Genomic DNA, 13,831 nt, shown 5'->3' on the forward strand with positions numbered 1-13,831 from the left:
CTGTGGCCTGCCTGAACAACAACAAACACATGTTGATCATGTTCACATAATAATAAATGAAACCACTCTACAAGCAGAAGAAAACACCCCAGTCACCACTAACTATCCTGTTTATTTATTGCAGATGGCTGCACTGATTATTTTTTACATGATTTGTTCTGTAAAAGTTGGCATTTTTGGTAGTCTACAGTTTTTTATGTCAGTTTAAATTACAATTTCAGAGGCAATTCTAAAATATTATGGATCATGAGATCTATAGGAGATCTACCCCAACTTTTGGACTGCTCTGCCAGTCACTGTGGCTCAAGCTGAGAGGAGCTTTTCAAAACTTGATCAAGTCATACCTGAGGTCACCTATGTTTCAGGGGCGGCTCACTAACCTGGCTCTGATTAGTATCAATCACTCAGTAGGGGAGCAGATTTCATGTGATGACATTATTGATGATGTTGCATCAAGGTTAGGTTTTAATTTTAGTTTGTGTTTTCTGTTCTAAGTGCAATGCTGTAGTGATTATCTTTAGTTTGTTATGTGTGAAATATTTTTGCTATTTAGAATATTTATTATCTATTATGTTCATATATTCTTAATATTTAGTTATTGTTTGTTTTTGTATATTTGATTCTATATATTTTGATACAGTATATAATGTATAGTGCTTTACATTCTGACAACTTCATAGTAATTAATGTAAATATGTGCAACTTAGAAAAATGAATGTTCAATAGTCGTTCTAATAAAACATGCCTGTTTGTAGAAAACATGCGTGTGTTCATGCAGGTGGGGTGGTGTGGTGGTGGTGGTGGTGGTGGGGGGGGGGGGTTGGGGGGGGCGCTCAAAGGGGGCCTCGCCCGGGGAGTAATTCGATGTAGAACCGCCACTGGCTGGGGACAATAAAGTAGGCTAGCACAGGGGTTGGCACCCCGCGGCTCTGGAGCCGCTTGCGGCTCTTCCATCTGATGCGGCTCTCTGTGCTTGTAAAATAATGAATGGATATTTAAATAAAATGCTTTATATTTTACTGCATAAATTTTACATCTGTATGCCAATTCTAAATGTAAAGATTGTCTGCGTAAACCTGAACAGTTCCAACCCGGTCTTACTGAGACCGGGTTGACGCGTCACGCTTGTGCTCGCAGCGTTTTAAAAAGAATGACAAAAGGGGCACCTGCTCAGTAAAACCACCAACAGGGTGAAAAATACCAAAAATTGAAGGCAGAGACGGGCTACAACTTCTGGATCCATTTTATATAATTCGTTTTATTGATTATCGTCTTATGAAAGATAACTTTGACGTACACGAGCGACCAGGCGCGTTGCAAGCTTTTCAAAAGTGTGGGGGATGTTGTCTGTGCCTAAAATAATTTCATGTTATTCATCCTGTTAGTTTAATTTCCATAATAGCGGAGCAGGTGCGAATTTTAGACGCGTCACGCATGTCTCCGTTTTAAACATGTTTAAACTGTTCAGAATACAAATCCAGGCTCTGTCTCATTAGATTGGTGTAACTAAAGTTTGTACTGAATGAAACTTTACATTAAACCATGTTGAAAAGAAAAGGATCTGATTAAATCGTTTCCCCCTCATTTACAGTCAGTACAGCGCAGTGCACATGGCTCTGGGGTTAACCAAGTTTAGTTGTTTCTCTTTGCAACAATCTTCACAAGAAGGCAAATACTGGACACTGTGTTCAGCGCGGCTCGGAGCGCCCACGGTGGACAGTGAGCTGAAGATCTGTAGAGTGCAGTGCAGAACCACGGTGCATGCGATAAGGTTTCCTCCCACTGAAGCGGTCTGGAAACCCGGTCTCTCTGAGGGATGTGCCACTTGGAAAAATGTTCTTTTTATGAAATTATGAAACTTTGGCTGAACAGCGCTTGTTCCCGTCTCATATGGACACGCATGACGCATCCAGTCTGAGGCAGAATAGTCTCTTCAGCTCAGAAAGCACATGTAGAGACATTTGATTACGCACAAAGTTTATGTGGAGCAGAAGCGGTCGGGCCACGGCAGGTGAAATGTTCCTAGCCTACATGAAGTGAAACTGTTTAATTGTAACATTAATATGTTACTGGACACGCTGGTCTGGTTGGTTAGACCAGTGTTTGAAGTGGAAAACACACACACACACACACACCAATTATAATAATGCTGATAGGGTGGACTAGAAGACAGGTGATGGTTTACGTATTTAAATGATGATCAGACTGCTGTAAAATGTAATCTCCATCCACATCCAGACACAATTATACTCTATTATTTCTCTAGTTGCTCTGCTCTTGTCTGGGCTGACGTAGCTGACGGTGCGTGCGGCGCGCCTAACTAGCGGCTGATGCACATTTTACGCATTTGGAGAGGTGGGCTGGATGCTTTGCTTTTACTGGAAGATGGTCCACTTAACGCACGGGTGTAGACTACATATTAATGACAAATGAATGAAAATTAAATTGTGAGTTTTTACTTCATATTTTAGAAACAAAAATGACGGGGGAAACATTTATTACGTCTTTTTAAACAAAATTTTCTAGCGCGACCTGCCTGCTTCACTAAGTCACTGCTTATTAAGGTCCGTCCAGAATTACCGTGGCCCACCCAAAAATGAAAACCTGGCGCCGCGCCTATTATAAACTCTGCAAATGGTTGTTCTTCACTTTATCAAACTCAGACTTTGTACAGCTAATGTCAAGATGTAAAATCATGAATTCAGTCGAGCTCTTCCGTCCCTCCCTCTCCTGCTCTCTGGAAACCCAACATCGGCTGTCAGAAGCGGGAGGTGAAGAAGGAGATGAGGCAAACAGTGTGAGTGCGACCTAAAGAAACCAGACTGGTGTGGAGGTGAGCAAAACAGCTGGAAAAGTGTGGGTGTTGAATCCCCCACGGGTGCGACGCCCATGCGAGCGACCGGTACCGGCTGCTGTCACCTGTTGTGAGCAGCTCTCTGCTGTCTGAGGGTAGGCCCCACCCACAACGCCGCGGCTGCTGCGGTGTTTTCTTTACTGTGGGAAACGGGTAATAATGGCTCTTTGATGGGAACAGGTTGCCGACCCCTGGTATGAGATCTGAGCTGGTAAAACAAAAATCCTCATCAGCAGGCTTTTTTGAAAGTGGGGGGGACACAGCTGCCAATCACAAATTTTGCCGGGGACATGTCCCCGGCGTCCCCGGTTAAAATGACGCCTATGGCTCCCAACCCCATGGCCCCGTCTCACTCAATGTTCAAAAGTTGGCAGCCCTGTATTTTCATTACTTTACACTATATTTTTTCCTTCCTGGTGGCATTAACACGCAAGAATGTCATCAAGAAGAGCCCCTTTTAGAATCTGAAACTGGATATTAGCTTTTTAATTATGAAAATAACTCCTAAACAAAAGCTTAACAAAAAGAATAAGAAGTCAGTCACTGCAGAGATGATTGAGTCTTAAAAAGAAGTAAAGAATAAAGGAGGATGTGATATTTTAGTTTGTCTGGGGCGGCTGTAACTCGGAGCACCTGTCTGATGTCAAAGTGTCCTTGAAAACATGTTTATTTTTGTTAACTTTTGCACAAATCCACCTACAATAAAACAACATCAACAAGCTACAGCTGATAACTGACAGAAACAATATATGGCAATATTACCGTGAAAAAAGTCTGAAAATAAAAAAACAAACCCGAGCTGCTGGTAAAAACCTTCATGTGCAGGATGTAGCGTCCAGCAATGGTCAGTTTTAGGTACAGCTTGACCTTTCAACATCTATTCAACATCTGGTCAAACCGGTGACACAGGACTGCATGTGTTCCCTTTAAATGAGCCTGCCTTCATACCAGCTGGAGCTCACAGACTCTGCAGCTCTGATGACAGATAACGACATGTCAACAATAACTTTCTTCCCCAAGGCCTCCACATAAGGAACACTCCAGCTCGGATCAGTTGCTAAATTCAACAATGATTTCCTAAATCAATATGAACTTCTTCCATGACTTATAATATAATCATTAAATAAACATTTGTTTATTGCTACTTTTAATAATTAGATTATACTGAAATGCTTCATTAATATGTGCTCACTGAATGAAGTTTGAAATGAATGTTATGTCTACAATGACTGCAGTGTGGTTCTGCAGGTTTATATGGCAAAGGTCATAACATCTGCACTCACACCATAACAAGTAAGGTTATATTAAACTCTGACACATAAATAGTCTTTTACCCAGTCAGAACATCCAGTCAAAGAAGGCGTGTTTCTGAGTTGTCTTGGTAACTTCTCTCAAGCCTGTCAACCTCTGATTGGCTGTGCAAATCATAACATCAAAACCTTAAAACTGGGTCACCCTGATTCGGCAGTTCTAGAGAAAGCTTCAGACCGGCCATCTGAAGCAAAACCTCTTTAACCATCAAAGGTTTTGACACGTCGTCAAAACCTTTGTGCACCTGCGAAGCTGATAAGCAACAGTTCCTGCAGAACAAACCTAATATTATTAGACTCCTTAAAGAGTCCCAGACACGCGGTTCCATCCAGCTGTTGAGACCCGAGACATCTCTGGACTGAAGAGTCGGTGCCACGATATTCTACAGCCCTCCAGTGCCAGAGGTCAGCCGACCCCTGTGACATTCGGATCCACCAAGAGGGTCTCCAAAACAGGTGAAGTAGACATGACAGATTGCATCTGATGTGTCTTTGATAAGAACTTCATAGTTTATGCAAACCAAATTCTTTTACATCCAGAACTCAGCTTTCCTAGATAAGGAGGATCTGACTAACACCGCATTGACACATAGGTTTATACATCACATCCACTCACAGTAACTGCTTAGTTAACTTGTCATGTTTTAATTGTTTATAAAATAAATTCTTACTTTTATAAACCTGACTCTTATTGGGATAAAAACAAAGTGTGTACAATTACTTAATAAAGCAAAAATCCTAGAATCTTCTAATAAATACAATAAAGACCAAGCAGGGTTGATATTTTGTATTTAAATAGAGTATCACAGCTTATTGGTCATAAGTAGAGGTAATATATATCTTGAGCTCTTAAAGCGCTCAATTTGCCAACGCTACAAGGAGTTTACAATTACGTAGGAAAAGATGTTTCATTCCATCCCCATTAGCTTCCCGCTGCTAATCTTCAGGTACTTTCCAACACAGCTGTGTGTTTTCTCTTGCAGCATTTTCAGTCCCCCGACACACCAGCAGAACTCATTTTATCAAGTACAAGTGGGCAGTTTGAAAGTGGGAATACTAAGTACTCAGAATCCCAAAATAGTCCCCTAGTGAAGTAGATAGACATGTTTTCGGTACCAACGGCCTCAATGTTCCTTTATTCATGGATGGCTGTGTGTTTTCTGTTGGTGAGAAAGATGAGGGAGGAAAAGCTGAAGGGAACCACATTCTCACACCGTACTTTCGGTTAGACCTCCAGTTTTTGTCCATGGTTTTAACATCCTGGAGGTTCTCGATGTGACCTTTAATGTAAACACCCCCACCCTGCCAGTCATTGTTAACATGTCTGAGAGACACAATAAGGAGCTGAGTTATTAATTACTTTAGAAGGGCAGAGGAAAAATAACATCAACTACCTTAATCTTGTGCTGACTAATAAAATAACATTTAAGATGCTGCTGGAGGAGTTGGGTCAGGAAGTGTTCCTCTATCTCATCGGTACATTATTCCCTTATGGTTTTGAGTTAGAAGTGTAAATTCAGGCCAAGCTGGTGTTTTTCAAACAGTTTTAAGAGTTGGATGGGATGGAGGGATAGCAGCTTTTCTGACTTTGTCCTGACCTTAAAGTGCATGAAGATCCTGTGGCCAGATTTGCACTAAAGAAGATCCACAAGAAAAGCTGATAGTAGATAAACACTGTAATATCAGATGGTTAGGCATTGAAAAAGTAGCTTGAGGTATTTTTAAAGCAGACTAAATTTGTCTGGTTCTCCGTTAGCATTATTAGCTCAAAGTTAGCCTCTAGCCTTCTTTACCCGATACTAAAGGATGCCGTGGGTTCTTAGCATGGATGTAATTTTTGGGGGGGAATGGGGGACATGCCCCCCCCCCCACACTTTTTCCAAAACCTAGTTTTGGCCCCTGCACTTTCTACCATCCAAAAACAATATTACACTATACTAAATAGTGTAATATTGTTACACGACTGGTGCTAACCACTGCGCCACCATGGGCTGCATGGTGGCGCAGTGGTTAGCACTGTTGCCTCGCAACACGAAGGTCGCAGGTTCGAAACTCGGCTGCGGCCTTTCGGCCTTTCTGCGTGGAGTTGCGTGTTCTCCCCATGCATGCGTGGGTTTTCTCCGGGTACTCCGGTTTCCCCCACAGATCACAACATGCCCTATAGGTAAAAAAAAAAAAAATAAAAAATTGTAAGTCGCTTTGGGTAAAAGCGTCTGCTAAGCACATAAACATAAAACATAAATAGACACTGGTTGAGCACTAGGACCAAGCGGAAAACAACCGTTTGTGCTGATGCCTGTTTCCCATTAGAACATACTGTAAAGACCTCCCCCCGGTCCTCATGCTGGTCAAAACTACGTCCATGGTTCTTAGGGTACAATAAATAACTTCTGGGTTGCTCCTATTTACTGACTAACATTATTTGTCCACAACACTGATGCTTTTTGCCAGCTGATGTTCAATTACAAATGCTGAGGTCGCAGTGTTTGCCGGCGCAGACTTGGCTACCCTGCAGGTTCACGTCCTTCTTTGGCCTTTTGTAAAGGAGAAAATCTGACAATCCCCCAGCTGACTGAGAAGGAAATCCATTTCAATGTAACCTTCCTTCCAACACTACTGAAGCAGTAAACCATTTTGTGACAATTTCACTGTAGAATTCGTACATATTGTGCCGTTAAGAATTACATTACTTTGTGCACAAAAATACTTCATGGTAGTAAATAAACGTATAAAAAAAGTAGAAAAACATTGCATTAGGAAAGGAAATCGGTTTGGTTTGAGAAATGATCTAAAGAGAAGAACAAGCTTTGGTGTTGCCGTCATACACCTGGAGGTGAACCATAACATGAGTGATGGATGTGCCTTCAGCTTGAATCAGTTTCAACACAAAAGTTAACATTTATGATGATTTTTGTTTAGTTTGCATCACTTCTGCTGTCACAGGAAAGCAGAGTTCTGTAAGTGGAAATAGCTCAAGCTTTTTACTTCTAATACTTGTGATATAATGTTCCTAAAAGGGCTAGAAACATATTCAGTGTTAGCACCCCATCGCCAGATTATTATTTTTAATCTCAATGGAACAGATTAGAGCAGGAGGGTCCAACTACAGCAGGTCTCTCCTCGGGCTCTTCGGTGCCACCTGTTGGTTAAACAACGTAAGGATGTGTTTTAGTCTGGTAATCAAGAAAGGTGCAGATATTAAGAGTTAAAAATAAGTTAAGTTGTTGAAATAAAATTAAAAGGAAAACTAAAACAGTTCCTGCAGTTTGGTAATATATGAAAGGTCTAGCATTCCTCAGAGGTGGATTTTGTTGGAGAACAGTGACTCGAGGATGGATTTGGGGACTTGTAGAACAAACCAGACAGTCTTCCAGCCTAAAAATCAAAAATTGGTGAGTCAGCAGTGATAATCGCAAATAGATAAAATGCATTGCAATACACATTTTTAAAAACTTGCAGGTGACAAAAACTCTAAAACCTTATAAAATGAGCTTTAAAACATTCTCAAATCTTCATATTTGCTTATTTTTGGGAAAGGGAAAACGCTAATGTGATTTTTTGTTGTTGTTGAAGAAACAAATGGTTTAATGGGAATCAGTAAAATAACTGATCATTGTCATAACGGTGTTATTTTAACAGATTTCTCTTTGGAAGAAGATTATAATGTAGAAAAATCATGAACTTTTAGTGATTTTAAGCTAATCCTGAAAATAACAATTTTTATGATGTAATGCTGTGGGTTTGGGTTAAAATGTTATTCAGTTATACATCCAATGAGTTCCATTAAAAAGGGACATATTATGCAAAAGTCATCATTTACATCCTTTTGTGCTGCCGTGTGGGTTTCTATACCAAAGACTCCAAAGGCGGAACAAATATGACCTTCCGCTTTCTGTCAGGGTTAGTTTCAGGAATTATGTGCCTAAAACAAACCATTTCAGAAAGTCCCAGTTTATGATGTCATAAATGAGGAAAGTAGAACAGAACCACCTCTCACATGCATGAGAGAGCTGCTGCTGGGTGAGCAGCGACTCTACTCTGAGCCCCTCCTGGACATAGGAGCTTCTCAGCTTATAGCAGTCTGAGTGGGGGATGGGTGGTCAGCTCCAAATTGTTTTTTTGAAGTGACAGAGCCCTTTAACAACTCATTCTGGATGGGACTTAAACAGTCATAAATTAAACTGCTGAAATGATTTCCTGTGACATGAATTAGAGCAAATAACTTCATAAACATGTTTTGTATCCACCATAGAACTATTATAACTGAAAACTGCTACAGTTAATCTGCAAACAAACTAGGTTTTGAATGCAAACATGGTCACGCAACACTCACCCCTCCCCTCGGGTATCTTGCCTGAGTCACTTCTGCTGGAACTGTAAACCTGCAAAGTCAGAGAAAACGAAAGAATGCTAAACACCAGTCGTCATTTTTCTAGGTCCTGACGTCTTTTGTTGTCCATGACTTCAAACGGTGTTTTTCTTTTTGGGACTCTGGTAGTATGTCCTAAAGTTGAATTGGTAGCAGCCTACTGTTTCTCCTTTTCTGATATTAATGAGCGGCGAACCTCTCACACCAATAGTGTTCTGTTGCTAAATGCGTGAGCGTGTAATGAATGGAGGACTGTGATCCTGCTGGACGAACAACCAGATGTCCAATAGTTGATTTGGTCTGAAACGTGTTGTTGGCTGAGGTTTTTCTACTAATGTGAGAGAGCCACTTTATTAATCATTTTTCATTTTTTAAGTCCCCACAGTATATTTATAGCTATACTATGTTAGAAAGTATTTAAGAGACATGAAAAAAATGTTTGGAGCTAATTTGTTTTCCAAATTTGCCATTGCAGCTTTAAGGAAATCATAACACGCACCCTTCAATTTTCATTTGGTTGTTTATGTATTTTGCTAACAGACCAATATGCACAAAATTTGTTATAATTTCTGGAAGCTAACCAGGGAAAGATCAATTTAATAGGAGTAGAAATCTGTAGATGAGGAAATTGGGTCCTTTGTTAGTTTTTGTCTATTGAATTTTAAAGGTGTGGTTCACTCATTTAATCAATACATTTGCAGTGGTCTTTAGTAGGAAAGAATGCCTTGTAATTCGAACTCTGGGTACAAAAAGTCCTGGTGCGCCTGTTTGCCAGATCAGAGCTGAGCTTCAGATGACAGGATTTGGAGTCTTATTTCCTGATATTTGAATATCTCACCTCTGACTGGCTAACAACAACGCAACCCTACCACTGACTCTGTTTGCTCTGCAACGATGGTGTTTTATCACCACAAATAACACAAGCCTGAAGGAGTTCTCCTTTGTGGTGGAGTAGCTAATGCTAATGGTTAGCTTCTACTAGTCAAGACACTCTCTGTTGTTTCCTGGACGCTAAACCAACAACAGCCCTCCCTGTCACGAGTCAGGATGGGGGAGAGTAGGAAACTATTTTCATGTTCAGCCTGTGTGAAAAACTGTGACCAACCAGAAATAATAGTTTTTCAGCATTCCACACCTTTAAACACCTTTAAAGGTTTGCAAATAACCATTTGAAGATTTCATCCATACAGGATAAAGCTACTTTTAATCTGTAATCCAAGATTTGGACATCCACACAGAAGGAAATTCAACAAAACTGAAATTAATATCTGCAGCGTTTTCATACCTTGTTAAAAAATGTCAATGGTGTCAGACTTCAAAGACAAGACTCCTCACAGGCAAGCTGAGATGCCTGACTGTTTCCTTCTGCAGCAGGGAAATCCTTTTAACATGCCGTTCCTACAGCTTTTTGATTAAAAGTCTGGAGACAGGCGCGGAAAGAAATTAATAAATAAAGCAGGTTAATGTTGCATCCACAAAGACGAGGCAGGACTTTGATCTCGCTTCAGGAGGATGTGTGAACCGGTCCGGAAGCCAAAGAAATGGGGTGTGTGTGAGCTCAAGAATATCACTGTGGAGTTTGAAGAAAAGGGTAGGAATCAAAACGGAGAAGGTGAATGAAAAAGGAAAGATCTCATTAACGTTATGAGGGCTCTTGTTCCACCATAACTCGCCTCAAAAGTGACATTACCGAAACTCCAGCTTTTTTTGTGCAAGCTCCAAACCATCAATGTTATTTTAAAGATGCACCACCATTATTTCAGTGGGTTCTGCTTTGAGAGACAAACTGGGAGAAAAGGGGGTGTCTGATCCACTTGAGAGGAGAGTCTATCAATACTTTTTAATTCACGGTGAGCCAATAGCTGCCAACCACGGTGGAACATTTGTGGTAATCTGATAAACTCAGGAAGACTGACTGCCAGTGCACTCCTCTCTGTCTATGAGGAAAGTAATCCTATTTTCTGCTGTTTCCCTGTCACATGCTTTTCCACCTATCTGATCTGCTGCTAATTGACAAGGAAAGACAGCCTCATGATCACAGACTGTGCCAGAGGCAGTGACAGTAAAAACAATGTTCTGTACGACTCACGCGTGTCATTTCAAACTAATGCTAACAAGACTAAACCAAAAAAGAAGCCAACTAGAAAAATTGCATTTGTTGCACAAATGCTGTTTGAATGCTGGATAGCTGAAACTGTAAGCTGAAGCTGCTGAACAGCTGAACTGAAGCTGAAATTAAGCAAAACTGTCAAAATGAGCTGAATGTTTTGAAAGATGTAGAAGCAAAAAGCACCAAGAAGCAAAAAAAGCACAAAAAGTAGGTGAAGAATAGAGAAAAAATAATGCTAAATAGCAAAAAAAAAAACAAAACAAAACAAAAAAAAAACTTACATCTGTGAACATTGTATAAAAATCTGGACAGCTTAAATGTCTAAACACCTGTTATTTCAGTTAGCCAAGTTTAACAGTTTAATCTTTACATTTAGCTGAACTGTGAAATTAGCAGTTTATGCTAAATTTGGTAACTGATTGCTGAAGTTGTTGAATAGCTGAAGTAAGCTGAAACTAAGCTAAACTGTCAAATGAGCTGAATGTAGTGAAATATGTGAAAGCAAAAAGCACCAAGAAGCAAAAAAGCACAAAAAGTAAGTGAAGAATCAAGAAAACTAATCCTAAATAGCAGAAGACTCAAATCTGTGAACACTGTTTAAAAAAATTGGACAGCTAAAATGTCTAAACACCTGTTAATTCAGTAGGACTAGTTTAACAGTTTAATTTTTACATTTAGCTGAACTGTGGAATTAGCATCATATGCTGAATTCAGAAACTAATTGCTGAAGCTGAAGCTAAGCAAAACTGTTAAAATGAGCTGAATGTTTTGAAAGATTTAGAAGCAAAAAGCATCAAAATGTAAATAAAGCACAAAAAGTGAAGAACGGAGAAAACAATCCTAAACAGCAGAAAAGTGAAATCTGAACATTATTTAAAAATCTGGACAGCAAAAATGTCTAAACACTTGTTGTTTGAGTAGGACTAGTTTAACAGTTTAATTTTTATATTTAGTTTAACTGTGAAATGAGTAGCATAAGCCGAATTCAGAAACGGATTGCTGAAGCTGCTGAATAGCTGAAGTGAAGCTGAAACTAAGCCAAACTGTCGAAATGAGCTGAATGAATTTAAAGATTTAGAAGCAAAAATCACCAACAAGTGTAATAAAGCTCAGAATATAGGTGAAGAATGGATAAAAATGCTAAACAGCAGAAAACTTTAATCTTTGAACATTTATTAAAAACTCAAAATTTGAAATGTTAAACAGCTGGCATTTGAATGAGAATAGTTTAACGGGTACATTTTTTATAATTGGATGAACTGTGAATTTAGAAATATTTGCTGATATCTGAAACTGATAGATTAGCATATGTTTAGATTTGATATGGGATGGATGAATGGTTGGATGAATGAAATAACGGATGGATTGTTGGATGGATGTGAGATGGTTTATTGGATGGATGGATGGATGGATAGATAGAAGCATGCATGGATTTATATGTAGATGGATGGATTCCTTAGGCCAAGCTGATCGATTTGATGTCTCACATGCGTGGGTGTGTAATTCCATTTAGCCAGAAGATGATTGACCTCTCTCAACCAACCAGGGAGCTGGGAGGGAGCGGGGCACTTTCCCACCTTCTGACGGTCAATCAAATTGAACGTGTTTCTAGTTTTAAGTACAGATAGTTCAACACGAACAAAAACAGGCGTCTGATATTGGCTCAATATTCAGCTTTTTAATATTCATTCCTATGAGACTTGGTTAAAGTGATATGTAGTTCCTTGTGTTGCCATGGTAACAGATAACTCATTCAATTTTAGCCAATTAGACTAGAACATTTTAGTCTCCTTGTCTTAAAAAAGCTTAAAAAAGTCTTAATCTTTTTAATAAACATTTTGGGAATTATAATTTTATGAAGGAGAAGGAGGAGAATTTGAAGGGGATGAACCTGTGTTAGTAAAGGTAAACGACATCCTTAGTAGAAACACTAATTTCTTCCAAACACTGTTTTTTTCCTTAAAAGAATGGGAAATTTGCGCCCTCTGCTGGCCACAAACAGCAGTAAGGAATAAAGAGAAGGTGGGAAAATGCTGCCCTCGGGTGGCTGTTTGCTATAACTGCACCTATTTCCATCCATCCATCTTCTGAACCCGCTTAGTAGGGTCGCGGGTTGGCTGGTGCCTATCTCCAGCAGTCAACGGGCAAATAGGCGGGGTACACCCTGGACAGAGAGCCAGTCCCAAAACATTAAGATTTTTTAAAGCTTCATTAAGACAAGGAGGCTAAAACGATCTATTCTAAATGGCTAAAACCAATACAGGTTCATCCCCTTCCAATCCTCCTCCTTCATAATATTATAATTCCCAAAATTTTTATTAAAAACATTAAGATTTTTTAAAGCTTCATTTAGACATGGGGGGTGAAATCTTCTACTCTAAATGGGTCAAGATGATTGCTAAAGTTATGCAGTGGCGCAATGGTTAGAGCTGTTGCCCCGCATCAAGAAGGTTCCGGGTTCTCCTCCCAGCCTGGGACATTCCTGTGTGGAGTTTGCAATTTCTAAGACTTTTTTAAAGCTTCATTAAGACAAGGAGGCTAAAACGATCAATTCTAAATGGCTAAAATGAAATAGGTGCATTGACAGCAAACAGCCACCGGAGGGCAGCATTTTCCCCACCTTCTCTTTATTCCTTACTGCTGGTTGTGGCCAGCAGAGAGCGCAAATTTCCCATTCTTTTAAGGAAAAAACAGTGTTTGGAAGAAATTAGTGTTTCTTCTAAGGAAGTCTTTTATCTTTACCAATACAGGTTCATCCCCTTCCAATCCTCCTCCTTCATAATATTAGAATTCCCAAAATGTTTATTAAAAATATTAAGATTTTTTAAAGCTTCATTTAGACATGGGGGGGGGGGGGGGGGGGGGTGAAATCTTATAACGTGAATGGGTCAAATTGAATTGCTAAGGTATGCAGTGGCGCAATGGTTAGAGCTGTTACCTCGAATCAAAATAGTCCCGGGTTTGCTCCCGGCTAGGTATATTCTTGTGTGGAGTTTGCATTTTCTAAGACTTTTTTAAAGCTTCATTAAGACAAGGAGGCTGAAACGATCTATTCTAAATGGCTAAAATGAAATAGGTGCATTTACAGCAAACAGCCACCGGAGGGCAGCATTTTCCCACCTTCTCTTTATTCCTTACTGCTGTTTGAGGCCACCAGAGGGCGCAAATTTCCCATTCCTTTAAGGAAA

At 39.9% G+C, this 13,831-nt stretch overlaps 1 protein-coding gene across 3 annotated transcripts in view; it reads right to left on the reverse strand.

Annotated features, from left to right (window-relative positions):
- Positions 1-13,831, reverse strand: part of top2a (DNA topoisomerase II alpha) — a 65,997-nt gene that overhangs the window by 15,885 nt on the left and 36,281 nt on the right. Inside the window, exon 2 of one of the 3 annotated variants that reach the window (XM_054749114.2) lies at positions 8,498-8,546. The exons of 1 other annotated variant lie outside the window; for it this stretch is intronic. The gene's annotated coding sequence lies outside the window, so the exon portion shown is untranslated. Of the gene's footprint in view, positions 1-4,447; positions 4,482-8,497; positions 8,547-13,831 lie in introns of those variants that run through there. One more of the 3 variants, XM_054749115.2, reaches the window with a different exon arrangement.

The sequence above is a fragment of the Nothobranchius furzeri genome, chromosome 16 (assembly GCF_043380555.1).
Source record: "Nothobranchius furzeri strain GRZ-AD chromosome 16, NfurGRZ-RIMD1, whole genome shotgun sequence".
NCBI classification, from domain to species: Eukaryota; Metazoa; Chordata; class Actinopteri; order Cyprinodontiformes; family Nothobranchiidae; genus Nothobranchius; species Nothobranchius furzeri.